Source organism: Dipodomys merriami, unplaced genomic scaffold (genome assembly GCF_024711535.1).
Source record: "Dipodomys merriami isolate MVZ:Mamm:240054 unplaced genomic scaffold, mDipMer1.0.p SCAF_286, whole genome shotgun sequence".
Classification (NCBI taxonomy): Eukaryota; Metazoa; Chordata; class Mammalia; order Rodentia; family Heteromyidae; genus Dipodomys; species Dipodomys merriami.
This window is the reverse complement of record NW_027204337.1, coordinates 1,430,306-1,454,822: the sequence shown is the minus strand read 5'-3', so window position 1 is coordinate 1,454,822 and position 24,517 is coordinate 1,430,306. Positions and strand designations below refer to the sequence as shown.

The window sequence follows — 24,517 nt, the reverse complement described above, 5'->3', positions numbered from 1 at the left end:
TCATAAGGTTTCTTTCCTGTGTGTTTTCTGATGGGCAGTAAGGTATGACTTCTGGGTGAAAGACTTTCCACACACGTTACATTCATAAGGTTTCTCTGCTGTGTGTGTTCTCTCGTGGACAGTAAAGTGTATCTTCTGGGTGAAAGACTTTCCACAAATGTTACATTCATAAGGTTTCTTTCCTGCGTGTGTTCTCTGGTGGACAGTAAAGTGTATCTTCTGGGTGAAAGACTTTCCACACATGTTACATTCATAAGGTTTATATCCGAGTGTGTGTTCCCTGGTGGACAGTAAAGTGCAGCTTCTGGGTGAAAGACTTTCCACACACATTACATTCATAAGATTTTTTTCCTATGTGTGTTCTCTGGTGAACAGTAAGGGGTGACTTATGTGTGAAAGACTTTCCACACATATTAATTCATAAGGTTTCTCTCCTGTGTGTGTTTTCTGGTGTACAGTAAGGTTTGACTTCTTGGTGAAAGACTTTCCACACATGTTACATTCATAAGGTTTCTCTCCTGTGTGTGTTCTCTGGTGGTCAGTAAGATATGTCTTGCAGGTGAAAGACTTTCCACAAATGTTACATTCAAAAGGTTTCTCTTCTGTGTGTGTTCTCTGGTGGACAGTAAGGTATGCCTTACTGGTGAAAATCTTTCGATACATTTTACTTTCATATGGTTTCTCTCCTGTGTGTGTTCTCTGAGGAACAATAGGGTTGTCTTCTCAGTGAAAGACCTTTTACATTGTTTATATTCTTCAACTACAGAAGAAACCTGGGGACTATGTACAGCACACATCTTACCAGGTTCACTGAAAACACCCATTTTCTGACACCCAGTGACCTTTTCTGTCCTCATCCGTAAGGAATTCCCATTATTCTTAATCAGTTCTGACTTCTGTTTTGAGCTTAAATTAAAACTTCTTATAAGTCTCACTTTTTCCTCCTCTGGGTTAATATTCATGACTGCTACTTCAGAGAGATATTTATTGTGATTCTCCTGACAGGTGCTAATCACATCCTCCATTTGTGGGACATCTAAAATGCATAATAGAAAAATAGACAAAAACATAAATGAGATCCATAAATTCCTTACTGTAAAGGTATTTTCTCACATTTTAACTGTTACAAGATTTTCAAATATCAAAGCATTTTTTTATGTAGAATATAAACTTTTCTCTGCATGTACTAACTATGAATGTAGTACTGACATTTTAAAATGGAAAATAATGTTTTTCTGTATTTCAGATTTTTCTATTTTTTTCTAGGAAATATTTACTGAAATTATTCATCAACATACACTTAATGGTTCCATTCTGAATGTCACTCTATGCCCAGCACAACTCATAAGCTATTGTCCTGATGAGAGAATAGCAGCACTATCATTCTCCTATTTTCCTCCTACCTGCATAATACTAGTTTAAAAGAAAATGAGATCTCCTTTTGTACATTTCTTATTGTCTTTTTCTCTTAAAGAATGACTTTGCCAGGCGCTGGTGGCTCACGCCTGTAATCCTACCTACTCAGGAGGCCGAGATCTGAGGATCCCGGTTCAAAGCCAGCCCAGGCAGGAGAGACCGTGAGACTCCTATCTCCAATAAACCACCAGAAAACCAGAAGTGGTGCTGTAGCTCAAGTGGTAGAGCGATCGCCTTGAGCTGAAGAGCTGAGGGACAGCGCCCAGGCCCAGAGTTCAAGTCCCACGACTGACAAAAACAAAACAAACAAAAAAAAAGAATGACTTCTTTACAGACAAAGAATTGCTAACATTAAATACACTGGCACACCAAATTCAGTTTGCCTCCATGTGAATTCTGGATTGACAATTCCTTGAGACAAAGGATCACCTAGTTCTCTGCCACACATGACTCAGGGGTACTAGGAATTCTATTGCTCTGTACAGCTCAAGATAAACAGTCCAACTGGGCTCTGGACCCATCATCACCATTCAAGATGCTTTAACTCACCTGTAAAATTCTTGTCTGAGGCTTCTCTTATCCATGGATCTGCACCTTGTTCCAGCTTGACAATCTATTCAGGTTTAGGAACACCGTGTCCTATGATTAAGAAATAGTGGAGAATTATTGCTCTTGTTGGGTCATCATTAACGTAAGGTCGCAGACATCCTGTTCACAAGGTTGCTCCTAAATCTGGTTCCTCAATTGTTTTTTGGGGGTTGGGGGTCCAGTTCTGGGGCCTAAACTCTGGTTCTGGGCACTGTCCGGCAGATCTTCAGCTCAAGGCTAGCACTGTATCACATGAGCCACATAGCCAATTTCGGCTTTTTTTTTCTGCTTCTGTGGTGCTGAGATATCCAACACAGGGCCTCATGCATGGAAGGCAATTCCTCTGCCACTGAGCCACCTTCCCAGCCCATGGTTTCTAAATTCTTAACAGCTCCATGGTGGAGTAGCATCCAGCTTTGGGTTTATTTTGCCAACCGTGTGGCTTGAACTCAGCTCTTTTGCTAAAAGATAGCATTCTACTAGTTTGAGTCTTGGCTACATTTCTAGTTTTTGAATGGTTAATTGGAGATAAGAGTCTCATGGTCATTTTTCTACAGCTGCTGGTTTCAAACTGAAACCTTCAGATGTCAGCCTCCAGAGTATCTAGGATTGGTAGCATGAAGCACTAAAACCTGTAGCAGGTTTGGCTTACAAATACAAACTTTTACCTATTGATTTCCAGAGCATACTATCAGTAGTAATGTATGGGCTATTCTAGACTGTAGATCCACCTATAATAATTACCCAAGTCTGGGAAGTCAGTCTCCTATTAGTGGATCATAGCTTAAGAACGAGAATAAAATTAGCTCTTGTGTTACATATAATGAAGTTGAAGTTTCCCTTAGAAAAAAATAACATTTCCCATGGCCTGTAATCTTTTTCTTTCTTTTTTTTTTTTTTTAGAAATTGTAATGGTCCAAATGCTTACACCTGTAATCCTACACTTAGGAGGTGAGATCAGAAGAGGAGGCTTGAAACCAACCTGGGCACGGAAACTCAGAATATACCCCAAAACAAAAGTGAAAATAGAATTGTGGCTCAAGCACTAGTGTGAAAGACAAACAACACCAAGCTCTCAGACTCAAATTTGACTGACTTTTATAGTAGCAGTTTTTTACCTGGGAATGGACTGGAATCTTCTCCCTAAATAACATAAATAGTCTAATGTCTACTAAAATAAAGGCACTTGATCTTCCAAGTGAAAATAACCTTTGCTCACCCAAGGACATGAAGTTGCTATAGATCTCCAGCATTACATCTCTATGAAGGGTCCTCTGACCAGGAACCAGATCCTGTCACTCCTTCCAGGTGAAGTTCACAGCCACATCATCAAATGATATCAGATTCTATAATGGCACATTTCCATCAAGAAATTAGACCTGGGTTATGAGAATTCCAACCTGGAATTTCATTATGCTGCAGGTATGCTTTTGTCTTACATAAAATGTTTGCAGCTAGCTTTGTTATCTATTCACTAGGAGAATTAAATACCAAACTAGAAATATTTGACAATACATAAACCTGGTCATGAAAATACACAGATTTGCAGGGTGCTGGTGACTTATACCTGTAATCCTAGCTATTCAGGAGGCTGAGGTCTGAGGATCAAAGTTCAAGGCCAATCCAGGCAGGAAAGTCCATGAGACACTTATTATTTCCAATAAACCACCAGAAAATGGAAGTAGCACTGTCACTCAAGTGGTAGCACTCACCTTACCCTGAAGAGCTGAGGAAAAACAGCCAGGCCCAGAATTGAAGCCCAAGACCAATAAAAAATTACAGTTTCCATCATGCATGCAAACACATTTCTGCTGCTAGCAATAGAGACAAGATCAAAACTCTAAGGAGACAATAATCTGGCATGATAACATTAAATCTAAGGAGGTGTCTGAAAAATTATATTATTATTTTTGATAAAATTTCAGTACATACCAGGGTAAAAATGAATTAAACCAATATTTTTCCTGTTTGACACATACTGCTTCACCATAAATCCTATTTAGACCTTCTATTAACAAGTACTCTCAAAAGCAAGCAGCACACATTCAGGATATCACATGGAATACAGAACATAGAACATTGCTAGATCTATGAAAAGCAGTGTCCACATGAATATTAAAAAAAAAAAAACAGTAACAGTACTCCAGAAAGTAACTAATGATTGATTAGGCCCTTATAAGATTTAATTCCCACATAAAAATATCCGAGGTTTACCATGTTTGGTTTAAATGCTAAATATTGAAATGTGGTCATAGATACCCTGATATTTCCTTCTCATGTAAAAAAGAACTGCTACCATGAAATTTTGTAAACTTTGCCTACATTCTACAATACAAAATAAAGGTGGAGGGAAAAAAATATTCCTTACAAGGTTTTCATTTTAATAGCCCTTCATGGAAGGTGAAGGCAAATATAGAGAGGCTCAAGGAACACTCAAGATGACAAAAATGATAAATATGACCAAATGCTCAAATGCGTTACATATTCCTGAGTCCTTTCTCCAGTAGATCTCTAAGGTTATATTTTCACATGTGTTAGTTAATAGTCAAATACCTCAGAGGTCAAAATCAATTAGTGAGCCAACATCAGTGAGATTTTGTGACAAGTGATATTTCTAATAGAGAACATCTTGTCACTGTATTTTTTTTTTCAACACTAGTTCCAATCTTATACTGGCAATGAATTAAAATATTCAAAAGTAGTAGGAAAGAAAAACAAAACTGAATAGCACATCAAATGAAGTTAGACCAACACAAAATCAGGAGAAAACAGATTTTCTTGCAGTGTATCAATTGGTAGAAGTAAGTACTTTTCTGTAGGGAATTCTGAAGTTGAGCTGAAGGGGAAAAGGTTTGAGAGGTTGGAATTCCAGCCTGACACCACTGAAAGAAATGAGAGCTGGCCGCAGAAGGGTTAAAAGAGAATTCTGGAGAGGGTTAAGAGACTGGAGTACAGGCCTTTTCCTTACTGTTGGAAAGATAGCATCTGAAACTGAGCTGCTGTTGACCTTGAAAGCTAGGTAAGGTGAACTCCATGTCTGCATTTTCTCTTGAAGCCAGTCTTCTGTGTCAGGAGAATAAGGAAACATGTTTTCCTCACAACCTGTTGTGGCTCTGATTGCACTATTAATATAGATACTTCATTTTGGCATGTTATCAATGGTAATCTTCCCTGTGTGAACTCAAGGAACTATGCTAGCTTGATGGCACCCAGGGACCAAGTGCCAGAGAGCCTTCAGAACCCTGGTTTCCCCTAAGTCTATCTGTTTATGTTTTTGTGTTTCTCTAATTTTCTTTATATCTGGAATCCTGTAGAACTCTCTAGGCAACAATTTTCCTATACTATGGGTAAGAAAAATTTCAATCCTAAGAGCCATGTCAGCAACATAAAGCTGATCTTTAAGAGAATCTTGTTCCAGATAGATCATTTGAAGAAAAGACACAACTGAGTCACATATGGAGGAAAGACAGATTTAAAAAAGAAAAAAATGATAAAAGATACAAAGAGAGATTAAGAAAAATAACCAACACTAGTGAGTAGAAATTCAAAAATAGAGAGAGAAAATAGAGGAAACAAATCTTGTGAGAATACTTTAGAAAACAAACAGGAATGTGTAGAAAGACCATAAAGCTTAGCAACAAATACAGGCTAAGTTTCAAGTAAGTCCAAGACCATGAAGCAGTCCAAGAACTATATATAGAAAGTAATTTAAGTACATATAGGTTAATCATTCCTTAAGAACACACGAAGGTATGCATGACCACAATATTTCAGCAATTCCAGGAAAATTTCATTGAGATAGTTTAATGTTACTCATGAGGAAGTGATCTGGTGGCAATCTATCCTTCAACTTCCATGAGAAGTAACCTGTTCTGTGTCATTACATCACATAACAGCTGTGACTACATTTTATGACAAGTTGAAACCTAGACATTCTGAAGCCAATCTGAATTCAACTTAGAATATAACCATTCAATCTGCTAAACCTACAAGCAATCTTTATCTGCTAATTTACAAGCCTTCTTTATCTGATTTATGAAAATGTTACTGAGGATGAATCTGTGTGGTTGGTATTGTTTTTAATTGTTGGACATCTTTAGGTTGATATAGTGGAATGGAAAACAAATGAAAAATAAAAAAATCAACTCACCAGAGATCCATTCATTCTGTCTTGCTGCTGACAATGAGCAGAAGATTCGGGAAGCATGGCTGGGATTTAAGGGAAATGATGCATTCAGAAATGAATCTGTGAGATTTTGGGCCCAGAATTTCCTCTTGCAAACATGATACATGGACTGGAAAACTGTAAAGCCTTCTTTTTTTAATTTTTATTTATTTTTTATTGTGAAAACATAAAGCCTTCTTATAAGCGAAGAATTTTTAATGTCTTAGGCAGAGCATTAAAGTGTCCAATAAACACAAATCCAGCCCGTTTCCTGATAAATAGATATTATTTAACCTACTAATTTATATATTTATGTACACACTAAATTGGAAAAAATGAATGTTCCCACTGAAATTATTGAATAATTGAAAGCAAATACATATATTTCCACTAAAAGTCATTCGTTATTACTGAATATACTTCAGGATGTATGAACTGCTTTTTTTCCTTTTTTTTTTTTTTTTTTGCCAGTCCTGGTGCCTGAACTCTGGGCCTGGGCGCTGTCCCTCAGCTCTTCAGCTAAAGGCTAGTGCTCTACCACTTGAGCCACAGCACCACTTCCAGCATTTTCTGCTTATGTGGTGCTGAGGATTTTAACCCAGGGCCTTATGCATGCAAGGCAAGCACTCTACCACTGAGCCACTTTTCCAGCCCATGAAATGCTTTTTTAATGCAAAAGTATCCTCGGAATCCTTGGGTTTTGTGTTCTACCACATTCATTTACATATTTAAACACCATGGAAAGCATTTATGATGTAACAGTAATTTTCACCCAAAGTTAGATAGAAAAATGTATATAGAATATATTGCTTATGTTATACTATTTCAATAATGGGTGTCAAATGGCACATTTCACTCTACCCATTGCACACATATGCAAAGATTAGCAATTTGCCATTTAAAATGCTTTGTCCAAAGGGACATGAGTAAACATGAGGTAACCCAGATATGAGAAGTCCCTAAGGTTCATTTCCCTAAACAGTCATGCGAAGAACCTTGGCCATCCTAAAGATATAACATAAAATAATCGATATAGGCGTGACACACCTGAAGATAAGTAACACCTACAAAGCATACAATCTTGAGTAAGACATATTACCTCAAGTTTTCTTCTGTGAATTTTCTTTTTTAGGCCACATGTCCCAGACCAACACTTTCTGTACTACCAGGCACAACCAACTGATTAGAGCTAGCATTAGCAAATCCATAGATGGCACACTTAATGTAAGTTTGCATGATGACATATTAAAAATCATTGTTAACAGGCTGAATAAATTAGCAAGAAGAGGATTAGGGATTACTACATGACTAGATACTTTCAGTCATAACAGTTATTCCAACATCCCAAACCACAGCTTCAGATATCCTTTGATAACTTTGCTCTGGCTTATTCCTCAATCCAGCTCATCACGACTCCTAGAAATTAGTTTAAATCTTGCAACAACACAAAGTGATTGAGAGTGGTGTAGGAAAGAGTACCACCTGAATCTGGTGCTCAGGGAAGTAGCAACAATTTTTGCATAAGGCAAAGGAAGCTAGCAACATCTTCCCCTTCTTGTGGTTTTCTGTTTTTCCCTTTAGGGATTCTCAGAATTGACAGGGTCTGTCCATTTATGATGGAGATTCCTATTAATAGGGTGCTCTGCTTCAAACATTGCTAGGCTTCGTTCCTAAAAATACAGGACCAATATCCAATATCCCATGTACAACTGTCTCTAGAAACAAAGTCGAACACAAACACTTGTGAAATCAAGCCAGGAGATTAAAAACTCAAGCCAAACAGATTAAAATATCTCTAGGAGAAACAACACAGAAGCAATAAATTCAACTTCAATGTAAGAGGACTCAAGGCAGTCACAAACCCTACAATTTCACTAGAATTCTTCCTCTACTCTTTTACACCTAGGCAAAGCAAATAAAGTCATATGGGTTAATAGAAGAATCCCTTGGTCTTGGAGTACAAATGCACAGCTCTTGGGCTCTCCTCATCTGCAGAATCACCAAGCTTGCTCTCAGATATTTGGGAACCAGGTTCTTGTACCTCAGGGCCTAGAGCCTAATGACAGCACAAACTCCTGAACCTCAAGCAAATTACCAACTCCAGACTGGAGAAAAGTCTGGAGGGGGCAGTAGGAGCTTTAACCGAAGTGTAATGTTCTCCCTTTGAGCTGACGAGCTCAGTTATGGTGCTTGCAGGCCCAGAGTTTAAGCCACACCAATGACCAAACAGAAACAGAAAAAGAAAAAGAAATCCGTGGAGGGGAGACTCCGGCAGCAATCCCACAGTTCCTACCTGACATCAGTTCCAAAGCCTGAGATTCCTTCAAGTTACAGCTCCCAAGCTCCACTGCACAGAGCTGTGGGCCGGACTCCTGGCTCCCACCTATGGAAGGCCAAACTTTACTTCAGGGCACTTCCAGCAGCAAGGCAAAGGGAAAGAATCCAGAAGAAGCCCACTTAAAATGCCCATGGTGGGCGGGGAGACGCATGCACAAAAGGATCTTCTGCCCCACCTCTGCCCTCCAAAACAACAAAAACAACCCAGGACTATAAACAAAAATGTCCTTCTTGGAGACTACAATTCCCACAATGCCCGGCACCACCCTGGTCACAAGAGTGCTTGAATGCATTGGGACTTTTCTCTCCCTGCTGTAGGAGCTAAGCTGAATTTTACTTGTAAAACACTATTTCCTTCCTGAAACCCGCCACAAAATGTGAATATATGGGGACAAGTGGATGCATTGACTGTTTGGTTCTTTGTTCTAATAATGAAATTGAGTTCATGTGACTGTGTTGCTCATATATTTCTTTTTGTTCCATTCCTGTGTTCTGCTGAATGTAAATTATATCTCTCTTTTGCCTTCAATTGTTTAATATCTCCCCTCCCATCTTACAAAGGTACTCACAGACACTGAACTTATACCAGGTCAATTCCCATTGCTGTAATGTACACAAGGGCATAGAATAGGAAGATTGTTACCTGGAAAAGCAGCATAATCCTTGTGTTGATTTGCATTTCGAAAAAAAGCTAACAATTAATTTTCCAGAACATCCCCAATTCTATCTATTAAATCAAAGGAGTTTTAGGTTGTTTCTGCAGTTTGCTTTTCATCTAAGGGTGTTATGATTGTTGTTTTTGCTCTTGGTCCTGTGGCTTGAACTCAGAGCTTGTACACTATCTGTGAGCATTTGCTGTGCTCTATTTGCATGTCCTTTAATAATTTCTTCAGGTAAGTAGTGAAAAGTTTCCTCACAGGGATTCTGAAGTACATGGCACATTACCCTGATTTTCCTACAAAGAGAGTGATTTGGGGGTCAGAATGAATGCAGGTGTGTAGAAAAGTGAAGTTTAGGGTAGGTCTATGTTGATGTAATGCTTAATCACTTGCAAATCAGTCTGATTTTGTCTTTTCATTTTTGCATGTGAAAATCTCTTTAGTAGTCTTACCTCCTCTCTGAAACTTAAAGTTCCTCTCAGTAGCTTTAGGCTACATATCTAGGGGACCTCAGACTTGTCTTCTCAGACCTTATCCATTAAGCTGTGGAATAAATCTTTTGTCTCCTGCCCCAGTCTCATCAGAGCACAAGCAAGACTTCTGTGGTCCAATGGGATGGTAATTAAGGAGACAGAGAGTGGGCTGATGGCACAATTCTGCTATGTCTCTCAAATGCTTGTGTAATATTGGTCTAAGCCCACTCTGCCAAAAAGTGCAAACAGCACACTTCTTTCCTCATTCTATTTCAATCTAAGTTTTCCACCAAAGCTTCCCTTCACTTAAAGCCCCAGGCCAATCAGCTAGAACACACACTTCCTCAAACCATAAAGGGCAAGGGCTTGTAGTCCTGAGGGTGGGAGTCAATGGCCCTGAAGCCTTTGCTCACATTTTGCCTGCTCCTGCAGGAACCCCAGGGTCTGCAACAGTCTCTCTCTCTCTCTCTCTCTCTCTCTCTCTCTCTCTCTCTCTCTCTCTCTCTCTCTCTCTCTCTCTCTCTCTCATAATCAGAGATCCTATACTTGTCTCCTAAAACTTATTTTGATTTTTGGTGATCCTTTACATACAACATAATTGGGATGGATTGGATTGGAAACTTTCTTACCTGATTTTATTTCTCCAGTGTATGGGTTTTGCATGTCCATTTTGTGGAGCTGAACTATTCCTCATGAAAACTGGGAATCAAAGGCCATATTTGGATTATAGACTTCAACTGAAAAGCACCTCTGATAATATAAAGAAAACCTAATTTCATTCTGTAAAAGTAAATTCCTAAGAGGCAAGGAGAAAAGGATCAGGAAACACTGGTGTGCTTCCAAGATTATCTGTGCAGTGTAGTTTTCACTTTTCCATCCTGTATTTCTGATGCATTTATTTATACTTTTATCCTCTTTTTGTTTGTTGTTGGGTCATGGCACTTGTACTCTGAGCCTGGGAACCATCACTGAGCTCAAGTGCTCTACTATGTGAGCCACAACACACTTCCGGATTTTTAGTGGTCACTGGAGATAAGTGTCTCACACATGTTGCTGGCTAGTCTGACTTTGAACTGGGATCCTCAGTTTCAGCCTATTGAAAGCCAGGATTACAGACATGAGGGACCAGCACCCAGCTTATATTTCTTGTGTTTTATGTCCCAACCCTGGGGCTTGAACTCAGTGCATGGACACTGCCACTGAACTTCTTTTGCTCAAGACTAGCACCCTACTACATGAGCCACATTTCCACATTCTGCTTTTTCTCTGTATGTGGTAGTGAGGAGTTGAACCAGGGCTTCATGCATGCTAGGTAAGCATACTACCACTGCTGGGGGCCAGCCACAACACCAGCAGTGCTCCAGAAGAACAAGGGGATGATAATGGAAGAGACAGAGACAAGGCTAATGATGAATCTCTCTTTATTTCAGCAACAACCTTAGCTATAGACACTTTCTATATCTGTCCAGTGATTGCATCACTTTATTCTAGGACTCAACCTGGCAACAACTGCAGATTATATGCATCCTTCCTCATTCTACTTCAACCTTTGTCCACCAAACTCCTACAGGTAAGGCCCCAGGCCCAGAAGCTAAAAGGAACACTCCCAGAATCAATCAGTTAAGTGTCTGTAAATACCTGATCCTATGGTTTGAACTCTGGGCCTGAGCACTAACCCTGAGCTCTTTCCCCCAAGTTGAGCTCTCCAGAACTTGAGCCACAAGGTCACTTCCATTTTTCTGGTGGTTAATTGGAGTTAGAGCTCATGAACTCTCCTGCCAAAGATGGCTTTAGACCAGCATCTTCAGATCTCAGCCGCCTGAGTACCTAGGATTACAGGCATGAGCTACTGGCACCCAGCTGCAAATACCTTTTTAAACTGAGAGGAGAGATATTCAAATTTTTAAGGCAAAACAGAGACATAATTTATGTTCAGAGGAACATACACTTTGAATAAAAACAAAATCAATAACCATGGAGTCTTATAACATCAATTACATTAATAAACTAAGAATTAAAAAGCCAAATTATCTAATGCTCCTAATACAATTCTATGTTTTGGTTGATCTCACAATGTTTCAGGAGGTAAATGGATTTTACAAGAGGAAACTCACCTTAGTTTCCCACAGTTGGGAGAGAAATGTCCCCAAGCAACCAAGCACACTTAGGACCAAGTCTCTGGTACCAGTCCAAACCCTGTAACAAGCCCACTTCCTCTAGTTGAATGCATGGTATTATGGGAATTGTAGTTTTTATTGGGGCACAGATCCTTTGAAAGTGTGGAGGGGGGCTAGGGTAAGGCATTTGAGTCTCCTTGGCTGCCACTGTTGGTGTTTTTAGTTTGCAAATTCGGGTTTCTTTCCTTTTACCTTGCTGCTGGAAGAGCTCTGAAGTACAGCTTTGCACTCCATAGTCAGAGCCAAAAGGAAGAAGCCCAGTGCCTCTTCTTCATAGGCACTTGGGAGCTGTAACTTGAAGCAATCTGATTTGGGAGCCAGAGTCTGCCCTTAGCATCTTTCCCTAGTCTGGGGTGGATGATATTTTATGGGCTCTTGGGTTTGTGCTGCCATTAGCACTTGTTCCTCCAGCTGTCAGAAATTGGCTCACAAACCTCTGGTCCTGTAGACATGGAGAGTCAGGAGTTGTGCGTTTATACTCCTGAACCTAGAGATTCTGGTACTGACCCATGTGACTTCATAAACTTGCTTTTTGTGTATTGAAGCCTATGAATAGTAAATATTCCTTGAAAAAATGTCTTATATAAACACATTGATCCTCTTTTCACCCTGTGCACTTCCTATGGCTTTCAAAATGCTGCTGGCACAGATATACTCCAATGAATGTGTCTGTTTTTAACAAATTACAATTTCTCCACTAATATAATTAGCCTATTTTACATCACTTAAATTGAGAGAGACTGGCTGGGCAGGTGGTTCAGTGGTAGAGTGCTTGCCTTGCATGAATAAGTCCCTGGGTTTGATTCCTCAGAACCACATAAGTAGAAAAAACTCGCAGGGCACTGTGGCTCAAGTGGTAGAGTGCTAGCTTTGAGTTTAGGAGCTGAGGAACAGTTCCCAGGCTCAGAGTTCAGGCCCAATGACAGCCAAAATAAATGAGAGAGACTTTCTATATATGTATTCCAAATCAATTGTTAAAATATAATTTGAATATAATACAATGACCTTGATATATGTGCTTGTCCTGATTCTAGAATTCAAGGTCTGGAAACTGACTATGAAATTATTTGGCTACTTTATTGGAGATAAGTCTCTCAGACACTCTTGTACCCATGACTTCAATTTGTCATCCTTGTAGTGATCCTTTAGGTCCATCCCAGGGGACCAAAAGCAAGCACAGGAGAAAGATTATTATAAGGTTTACTAGAAAGACAGTATTTCCCAGGAGAGGGAGCACATTCATCTGTCTCTTTTCAGGTAGCAACAGGAGCTGGGGGCAGGAAGTTAGGTAGGTGCATGCTCAGGTTGGTGTGGGTAGAGGGAGGGAGTGGTCAGCAGTATGGAGGGAACTCTAGGTCTGGGAGGAGCTCAGGTCTGGGTGGAGATGAGGAGCAAAGGCGGGGATAATATTAACTTTCCTCAGATCTCAGCCTTCTGAGTAGCTAAGATTACAGCCATTAGACATGAGAGCCCAGTTACAATGTCCTCTTTTAAATTCAGATTCTATTCTAATAAAATAATATGAAATAGAAAACTTGAAAATTTTGAGGCAGGATGTTCAGTCACTAATGTGGATGAGGTTGGTCCAAATCCCAAAACAAACAGCAAATACCCCACCATGAAATTTGTAACACTCCTCCACTTAAGTATTGTGAATGTGAACACTTAGACTATAATAAATTCACTTTAAGTTTTTCAAAGTAAGAAAACATTCTTGTGATGTAGGAAAACCCATTACTAATGTGCAAAACCTGCTTTTAAAGGATTCATATGGTCTTTCCTATCAAAAACTACCTCACTGAAGTAAACAGAATAGATTTTCTCTTTTTGTAAATGGCACTGCAAAGTTTATGTATTTTATGTTATCAATTACCATTGTGGGTAAGTGTAAGAAAAACCAGGATGCTGGATAAAAGAATTTCCTGTATACCAACAATTATGAGCAAAAGTACATCCCTATATAAGTTGTTTCTTTTAAATTTTATGGATCTACATTTTGGGGTGTATTTTCTGTTAATATTGTTTAGTAACACATAAGACTTCACTCTTCTGTGGATTTGTCTTTAGTGGAGACTTTAATGCTCTCCTTGATTCAGGAATGTTTCTTCTCCCATAAGAAGGCTTTATGCTTTTCCAGTCCACTATCATGTTCTGACCAGAAACTTCGAGGGTAAAATCACACAGGTTCTTTTCTGACTCTCTCATTTGGCTTCTCTCCAAGCCATGGCTCCAGAATCTTTACTCATTGTCAAAAGCAAGAAAGAATGAAAGGATCTCTGATGAGATTCTTTTATTTCTCACTCTGTTTGACATTCCATGTTATGAATCTAACTGTGTCCAAAATTGAAAAACAGAAAGAAAAAAAAAAAGATTCAGCTTTAGGAATATGTTTCTAAAAAAGCTAAGGATGGCTTGTAGATTTAGTAGATGATCAAATCTTGCCTTCTAAGATAAGTGCAGATTTGCTTTAGTGTGTTTCTCATTTTTTAATGTGAGGACAAAGTTACTTCACTTTTTTGTGCTTCAATGACACCTAGGAGGTAAGTTCTCATGGAAGGTAAAGGTTGGCTAGAATCCGGTCAGGCATCACATCCACAAAAATAACATTAGACTATCGTAATAAAGTTTTAATGGATTTGCTGAAAAAGTGTGTTCAAACATAATTTTGACTGCTGTACAGGACTGAGTGTGTTATAAGTAGTTCAATTAATCTCTGAAAATACTTTTGGACTTCTTTGTGGTATTTGTCTTTCTTGAAACTTAGTCCTTATTTGATGGCATTTATAGAAATCTTTATTTTTCTCTAAGTTACGTACAAGTGTAGAAGTGCTGGACCATATTTCTATGTAATTCTATATTCAGTTCTTTTTAGGACTTTTTGTCCCATCTTTGATAGCTTTACATACCTGAGAGAAATGCACCAAGTTCACATTGTTGTCACATCTCTCCTAGCTTTTGTTAGACTTTGGAAGGATTTTTGTTGTTTTGTTTAAAACTATGGCCACATTAACATGTATAAAATGGTTATTTTATTGTACTTTTGATTTGAATTTTCTCATGATTATTGATACTTTTATATTTTAATCTTCACAATAAATTTTTTAAAAATGCAAAAACAAGAGAAACACAGAGTAAGTTCTCCAGTGGATGTAGGTAGCAGTTGCTGCAGGGAGGGTGAGCAGACATAATAAAGGCGAGGAATATGGTTTTATAAAAGTGTATTTGTGTGTGTGCGTGTGTGTCTATGTGTGCGTTTGTGTGTTGTGTTTATCAATGAAACTTGCTGACATTGGGTTTTTTGTTTCATTTGCTCGTTTCATCTTGTTTTTGTTGTTCTTGTTTGACATTCCTGGGGTTAAAACTCAGGGCTTGAAAACTGTTCCTGAATTTCATTATGCTGAGGGTTACCACTCTACCATTTCAGCTACAGCACCAGTGATTTTAGGGGTATTTGGGGGCTGTTCTTGTTTATTAGCTACTGAGATATCAAACTTAGTATTCCATGCACGCTAGGCAAGCACTTTATCACTCGCCCACATTGCCAGCCCCAACCACACTGTTTTAAGAATGGAGGCAGGGCTGGGAGTGTGGCTCAGTGGTAGAGTGCTTGCCTTGCATACATGAGGCACTGGGTTCCATTCCTCAGCACCACATAAGCAGAAAATTCATTGTGACTTATCACCAATTAAATGCCAGAAAACTACAAGTGACAGTATGGCTAGAAGTGGTAGCCTGCCAGCCTTTAGTGAAAAGATTAGGGAATATACCAGACCCTCCCTTAGTTTAAACCCCACAGCTAACAATTGAAAGAAAAAAGAAACAATCCCAAACAAACAAAAACCTAATTACTTGCTCATTGCCTTTGTTTTACTTTTCTTTGTAGTTATAACAAAATACTTCCTGTCATTCCATTTTCTACATTCTTCCTTTCACTTTTAGGGGTTGAACCTTTGGACATGCACATGGAAAGTGGATACTACATACCAACCTATTCTTTCTTCTTTTAACATAAAAAGTGTGCTTATAGGACAGGGAAGGTAGCTAAGTAGTACAGTGCTTGCATCCCAGGAATGAGGAACTGGTTCCTCAGGTTCTCATACACAGAAAAAGCCAGAAGTGGTGCTGTGGCTCAAGTGGTAGAATGCTACCCTTAAGCAAAAGCAGCTCAGGGACAGCACCTGACCCCTGAGTTCAAGCCTAAAGACCAGCAAAAAAAAAAAAAAAGTCTACTCATTTAAATTAGTCAGTGCTTCCTCTGGAATTTAAACGACAAACTTACAAGTGACATAACTTCACTTTCAATAGTATAGTCCTCCTTTCCAGAGAGTTCAGGGACCGCACACAGAAGAGACCTTAGGCCTCTGCTGTCATTTGTAAACTAGCTGTTGTACAACATTAAGCATCAACACATACATTTCTATTCTTATTATTTTGAACACAATGGGATTTGTAAGGGTAGGTAAAAATAAGTGAAGGAAGCCCTTCCTTTTCACCTATTTGTTGTGATAGTAATGGATCTATTTTGCTGTGCACCTAAGTCCCACACTTGTCATTGAAGTTCTCTCTGGGCTGGGAAGGTGGCTCAGTGGTAGAGCGCTTGCCTTGTATGTCTGAGGTACTGGGTTCGATTCCTCAGCACCACATAAGCAAAAAGAAAAAAGCCAGAAGTGGCGCTGTGGCTCAAGTGGAAGAGTGCTAGCCTTGAGCTGAACAGCTGAGGGGCAGCACCCAGGTTCAGAGTTCAGGTCTCATGACCGGACGCCCCCCCCCACAAAAACATGGCAATCTAAGTTCTGGGGCTGGGAAGGTGGCTCAGTGGTACAGTGCTTGCCTTGCATCAAAAGGCCCTGGGATCGATTCCTCAGCACCACATAAGAAAAAAGCCGGAAGTGGTGCTGTGGCTGAAGTGGTAGAGTGCTAGCCTTGAGCTGAAGAGCTGAGGGACAGCGCCCAGGCCCAGAGTTCAGACTCCACGACCGGACCCAAAAATAAATAAATAAATAAATGAAGTTCTCTCTGAACTACTTTTCAATTTCTTTTCTTCTTAGGACACACACATTCACACACATCCTGAAGAATATTTCCTAGTTCATCTAACAATGTTTTACTACCAATTCTCTAGTCCACAAGTAATTGTATCATCTACATAGGACAAGACTATTACATTAGGCCACTGACTTCTCTTACAGGTCCCTGTGTCAACAGTCAGCCCTGCAGGAAACACGTGTACACCTTGGCCCATGCTGCAGGTGCCATGCTGTGCTGGTGGTGGACTGATGGGGAGCACATACCCTGCTCTGGGCTTCTTACTCCTGTCCCAAGGGGCTTGCCAGGTTTGCCTATTGCATGAAGACTTTGGCACTGTCCTCCTCTCCTCACCTGGCTCATACCAAACTTTTCTTTTGTGTACCTTCCATTTTGAGTTCTGGCATAGACCATGAGCCCAACCAACTTCCACCACATCAGATGAAGTCTCCACATCAAACTTTTGGTAACAAACATTTAAGTTAGAATGCACATATAAAATTTTGGCTGGGTTTGGTTCAGACCCCATATACAAGTGAGGCAAAGATGGTTGGCTGTGGATGCTCCAGGTAGTCATCTACTCAAAGTACTGAGACCTCTATAACAGGGACTTCAAACAATGGTGTAAGTGATCCAGGAAAATGAAAGAGAGAATTTTAAAAGAATTTCTTAATTCAAATTCATTGCGGGAACAGAAAAAATGTATACTTAATGTTAAGCTAATTATGGGAGGAAAAATTACCTAGAGCTGGACAAACATAAAGATATAAGTGTTCCAGGTAACACAAGGGGGCCTTTGTTGGTCACTGGGAGTCTAGTGAAAATCCTATGATAGCCTTGTTCAGTACCCACTGTGCTCAGTATCCCAGCTTCTGCCCCTTCCAATCATTCTAAGGTGCATCATTCCAGGTTAACCTGAGGAAGAAACAAGGGTTCACCTAACATTGGTGTCAAGAGTGCTTGGGAATTGGAGGTTGTTGGTTAAATACTTAGATCCCTGGAGAGCAGACTCTTCAGGGTCCTGACTGAATCATATTAACTGCCCCTGCTGATGATATCAGAATTTTCTCTAAAATAAATAGGACTTTATTTGTTTTCTTTATCCAGTAACATTCACTGAATGGCTATTGAAAATAATCTAATTTAGAGCTGAAATCTTCATACAAAAGCAGAATTCTTCTAAAGCCTAATTTTGAAAAGGGCTACAGGATGAACTGTGTGGTAGGACCCTTGACATTCTGAAAACTTTTGTAACTTAACCCACTCTTAGTGATTGTGTGTATGGTGAATTGACACTTCTCTTCTGAACATAGCTTTTAGAATGAGCTGAAACTAGATATCCTGTCAATCACCCGTGGGAGTGGCCTTGAAATAAAGTGCAATCAGAAAGGGAAAAACAACAAAAATGCTTCAACACATCTGAACAGCTCAAACTGAAATGCGTATTTCTCCTACATCTATGTGCACACAGCACAAGACCACAGCCTTCTCGTTCAAATATATTGGTATTCTGGGACCTTAAATCATCACCACTTGATTCCTTCTTTTCTTATATTACTGTTTCAAGTATACTGAAATATTTGGCCACATTTTCTATGTTGAGATCTCTCTTTGAAGGACTCATTCTGTACTTTACAAACATGGACCACATTGTCCTGCATAGTAACTTGAACTTCTGCAAGGACCTATGGACTAGACAGAAACATAAAGGTATGTGCATGTGCATTCACATGAAAAAAGATACGAAACTATTCGTGACAATCTACCATTACCCTGGCTTATAAGATATTTCAATATCAACTTCAATTGAGGACAATGACTATACCCTATGGAAGAGTTTATGCTTATACAAGACTGGTAAATTTTCTGCACGAGGGCCAAAAACCCATTTTAGAAAATATCTTCTCTGGCCTTGGAGTGCTTTCTATTCAGGGCCTGGGTACTGTCCCTGAGCTTTGGTAATAAAGGGACAAAATTGTTGACAGTCTATCAACTTCATTCACAGCACTACTTGTGGGAAATTTGGTGATAATTGGCCATAACACTTTCACAGCAATTCCTACCTAGTTTGCTTTTCAATTGTGATCTTTAAATCTCATACCCTTGAGCAACTAAGAATTCCAATGTGAAGTACCAGTGCCCTGTTAGATCAGGAGATCTTACTTACTTGATCCAAGCAGGACTCATGGTGTCCACTTAACAGGATATAAAATTCATAACATCATATAGCCCTATGCAAAGGTCCTTTTGCAATCACTTAGTAAAGGACTGTTTACCTATCATTGGGTAAACCACATCCATATTCTTCCACTAAATATTTGGAAGAATGTATTGGTTACATGTATTTTATTATGGCTCCTCAGGTTGAATTCAGGGGCAAAAATTTGTGAGGCTTCCTTTACCTTCTATGCCAGGTGCCCTTTTTGTATCACTGATTTTTCACCTTAGGGTCTTGCTTCTCTGCCTGGGCCTTTCAACACACTAATTTTATAATTACATATCACAAGTAGCAAATAAGATAGGCACATATGACCAGAGCCATGCTTTTATTGGCTAAGATACCATTTTCATGAAGCATTTCCATGGGATGGCCTACAAATACTATCTAATTTCAGCTTCCTGAATAGCAAGGATTCAACACATGAGGGAGTGTAATTGCTCATTTTTAATTGCTAGTCTTAAATTAAAAGAAGGAAAGGGTATTTTACGAATTCAGTGAGCATTTAGTCCTTTAAATTCTGAGTTCAAGCAAAGTGTTGGCCAAATGATAACAGAAATAATAAAAAAATTAATTAAATAAGTTATCATCAGGCATACTTTGAATGAATGTGGCACAATGGTTCATAATTTGAGCTATATAACAAGCCTAGGTAGGACTCTGATCTGTGAACCATCCCTTTTCAGAAAGTATCCAGTCTGTAAACATGGGAGAATGAACTATTTCCAAATGGATGTGGTGTGTGTGTGTGTGTGTGTGTGTGTGTGTGTGTGTGTGTGTGTGTGTGTGTGCACGCGCGTGTGTGTGTGTGGTACAAGTAGGAAGGCCAAGGGCACAGGTGCCTCCCAATACCCCTATTTTTTTAAACTAGGCCTCTGTAGATAAGCAGAAGGGTTGGGCTGGGAAGGTGGCTTAGTGTTAGAGCACTTGTCTTGCATGCACGAGGCCCTGTGTTTGATTCCCCAGCACCACATAAGCAAAAAGAAAAAAAAGCTGGAAATGGCACTGTGGCTCAAGTGGTGGAGTTCTAGCCTTGAGCCGAAGAGCTGAGGGACAGCACCCAGGCCTAGAGTTCAGGCCCCACAACTGGACCCCGCCCCCCCAAAAAAGGAGAAGGGTAAACAATGTGAGGGAAGGGGTTAAAGAGCAACTACTTAAATCTTGCAATGTGAACTCCTCTGTTCTTATCTTATAAATAGAATCATAGGCAGGATTAAAGGATTCTATTTTTATTGTGAAAATACCATAAAGAGTAGTTATTATTTTTGAACAATTGAAATAAATACAGAAATTATTGAAGCCACAGGAAGCCTGAGCTGAAGCACTGAAGCAAACTTCCTGTTACCAGAGAGAGATTTCTTCAGAACAGCCCACAGGGCTCATGCTTTGATTCCTAGCTTTTATGGAGGCCAAGATGAGACAATCTACTTTGAAGCCAGTTCAGGCTGGCTTCAACTCAGGTCCTAAGTTCAACAACTTATATTGGCACAAAAACATTCCTTCATGAAAGTGTGAAAGTAGAGCTCTTCATGTAACCAAACAGCTCTGGACATATCTAGAATGACTGGCATTTAAAGGATCTGGAGTCTTGGTCTAGGTTTACTAATTAAGCACTTTCTGATATAACAGATATTTTTTTCTATAGACCTCCAGTATATCTTTAATTACATAACTATACAGTGGCATCTATCTTAGCTCTAGAAATTCTAAATTTAGGTCAACCTTTGTGTTTCTGTAAAAGAAGACAGTATATTTGTTGGAAGCCACATTTTGGAAGATGGAATACTGGAGTCTATTACACAGTTAGATGTCTGCAAGCAGCCTGTTGTAACAAAGACTTGCAGTCCACAAATACACTTAGATAACTTGGAAACAGGACAGAAAGGGGAAAAAAGGATAAAAACAACACCAAGAAACCAATCAGCACCAAGAGAGTGCTGAATTGGGACACTATGATGACCAGAGACAAGCCAGGAGACAGGACAAAGGACATGATTACAGAGACATGTGGCATGGCATCTGGTGCCACTGCTGGTCCAGCCTAAATAGGGCCTAAGCAGGAGACAGCACTACAGGAAATTCCCAGTCCCAGGCACTGGACTATCAGTTTGAGTAACATATCAGCCAAATGCCCATGCCTGCAGCAGGGATCCAGCCACACCCATCATTTGAGAGGCAAGTGATGGATGGGGCATTTCCTTCCCCCTGCATGAAAAAAAGATGCCAGACCCCACCATCTACCATGTGGCCAATAGGGCACCATCCACACCTGACCTCATTACTTAATATTACTGAATTATTAAATCAATTTATAAAATATTACATCCTCTTTATCATTTTGTAAACAGTTCAAGAATTTGCTTTTCATAAAAGCCATTTTTCTTGCGCCGGAGCTCTGAAAGAATAATGCTCACATTCACCAAAAATTAAACATTCTTCTTTTGTTCTCATGTTCTTGCCTCCTAACATAACAGTCTTTACTCATCTATTGTACCCATAACCATGTTGCAGATGATCTGAATCCAGTCCCGAATGGCCAGAGCTAATATTTCTAAGAAGAGTTTTTTAAATTACCCTGACACAAAATTCCTTAGTATAAAAGACACAAGTTAATAACTTCAATCTCTGAATTACTCATTGAGACTGGTTGTTTCTACATGCTTTGGATAATATTGAATGACACCATACCCACTCAACACAATGACAGGATGAGGAATGTTGGCTCAAAGAGAGCTGAAGAGTGAAGAATGATTTCCCATCACACCTAGCTTACCTCTGCCATGAAGGATTTCTCTGTATAATTTACAGAGGTTTTCTGACAAAGATTTTCCTACATTGGGTTTCTTCCCGGGGTGAATGTTCTAATACTCGCTGAAGGTTGGCTTCTTGTTGAAATACTTCCTCCCATGTGTATATTTGCAGAGAGTCTGTCATGTGTCCAGGTCTCGGATACTTGTCCAGATGTGACTTCTGGCAAAATGTTTTTTATACTCATAATTTCTTTCCTGTCTATGCTCTTACATATGCTGAGGACTCAGTTCTGATTGAAAGTCATTTCACATATATTCTATGCACTACTTTCTTTTCTCCTATGTGAGTCAGTTCTCTGATGAACAGGAGGTATTCCTTTCTGATCAAAGGATTTCCAAATTTGTAATAGTTTTAAGATTACTCCATTGTGTATGTCCTATGAACTTGGATCCATGAATACTTCGTAAAGAACTTTCCACATTCGTTACATTTGTATTTTCTCGCCTGTGTCTGTTTCCTGATGCAAAGTGAGTTAGGACTTTTCTTGAAAACCTTTCCATTTATTTTTCCTACATAAAAATTTCCCTCCTCTTTCTGTGTGAGGGTGTGTGTGTGTCTGTGTGTCTGTGTTTTGTGTGTTCTGTGATGAACCCTGAGCTATGTGTCTTGTAGTTCGAGGACTCCATATCTGCTATATCATAAGGTCTCTATCCTCTATTGGTTCTTTATTGCAATTTCAATTTTCTTACAGATCAAAGACTTTCCCATTTGGTACAATCCTAAGTTATGTCATTTGTGTGAATCAACTTATGTGTATTAACCTGTGACCTCCAGGTCTTTCAACACTGGAACACTGGTTGCATTCATAAGGTTTCTCTCCTTGTGTTCTGTGATGGATATTAAGGTGTGCCTTCTAGGTGAAAGAATTTCCATACCTGCTACCTACATAACATTTCTCTCTGGTGGGTTTTTTCTGATGGAAAGAAAGTTATATGTTCTGGGTGAAAGACTTTCCACATAGGTTACAATCATAAAATTTCTATCCTGTGTGTGCTCTCTGGTGGACAGCAAGGTGTACCTTCTGGCTGAAAATCTTTCCACACATATGACATTCATAAGGTTTCTTTCCTGTGTGTTTTCTGATGGACAGTGAGGTTTGACTTCCAGGTGAAAGACTTTCCACACATGTTACATTCATAAAGTTTCTCTCCTGTATGTTCTCTGGTGGCCAGTAAGATAGTACTTTTTGGTGTAAGACTTTCCACACATGTTACATTCAAAATGTTTCTCCTTTGTGTGTGTTCTCTGGTGAACAGTAAGGTTTGATTGGGTGAAAGACTTTCGACACTCATTACATTCATAAGGTTTCTCTCTAGTATGTGTTCTCAGGTGGACAGTAAGGTGTACCTTCTTGGCAAAAGACTTTCCACACATGTTACATTCATAAGGTTTCTCTCCTGTGTGTGTTCTGTGGTGGCTAGTAAGATATGACTTGCAGGAGAAAGACTTTCCACAAATGTTACATTCAAAAGGTTTCTCTTTTGTGTGTGTTCTCTGGTGAACAGTAAGCTTTGATTTGTGGATGAAAGACTTTCCACACATGTTACATTCATAAGGTTTCTTTCTTGTGTGTGTTATCTGATGGACAGTGAGATTTGAATTCCAGGTGAAGGACTTTCCACACATGTTACATTCATAAATTTTCTCTCCTGTGTGTGTTCTCTGGTGGCTAGGAAGATATGACTTTCTCGTGAAAGATTTTCCACAAATGTTACATTCAAAAGGTTTCTCTTTTGTGTGTGTTCTCTGGTGGCCAGTAAGCTTTGATTTCTGGGTGAAAGTCTTTTGACACATGTTACACTCATTAGGTTTCTCTCCTGTGTGTGTTCTCTAAGGGACAACAGCGTGTGTCTTCTCAGTGAAAACCTGTTCACTCTCTTTTCATTCTTCAACTACAGAAGACACATGAGGACTATATGCAGCACACATCTTACCAGGTTCACTGAAAACACCCATGTTCTGACAGCCAGTGACCTTTTCTATCCTCATCCCTAAGGAGTTCCCATTATACTTAATCAGTTCTGACTTCTGTATGGAGCTCAAATGAAAACTTCTTATAAGTCTCACTTTTTCCTCCCCTGGGCTACTAGTCATGACTGCTACTTCAGATAGATATTCATTTTGACTTTCCTGACAGGTTCTAATCACATCCTCCAATTCTGGGACATCTAAAATGAATAATAGATAAATAGACAAAAACATAAATGAGATCCATAGATTCCTTAATGTAAAGATATTTCCTCACATTTCGTTGCAAGATTTTCAAATACGAAAGCATTGCTTTATGCAGAATATATACATTTCTCTGCAATGTAGTAATTAAGAAAGTAGTACTGACATTTTACAATGCAAAATAGCGTTTTTCTGTATTTCAGAGTTTTATATTTTTCTCCAGGAAATATTGACTCATATTATTCATCTACGTACTCTTTTTTTTTTTTTTTTTTTTTTTTGGGTCGGGTCGTGGAGCCTGAACTCTGGGCCTGGGCGCTGTCCCTCAGCTCTTCAGCCCAAGGCTAGCGCTCTACCACTTGAGCCACAGCGCACTTCCGGCTTTTTTCTTATGTGGTGCTGAGGAATCGAACCCAGGGCCTTGAGCATGCAAGGCAAGCGCTCTACCACTGAGCCACCTTCCCAGCCCCCATCTA

At 39.4% G+C, this 24,517-nt stretch overlaps 1 pseudogene; it reads right to left on the bottom strand.

Annotated features, from left to right (window-relative positions):
- On the bottom strand, nt 1–23,495 carry LOC138838641 (zinc finger protein ZFP2-like; annotated as a pseudogene).
- Between the last annotated feature and the right edge of the window lie 1,022 nt (nt 23,496–24,517).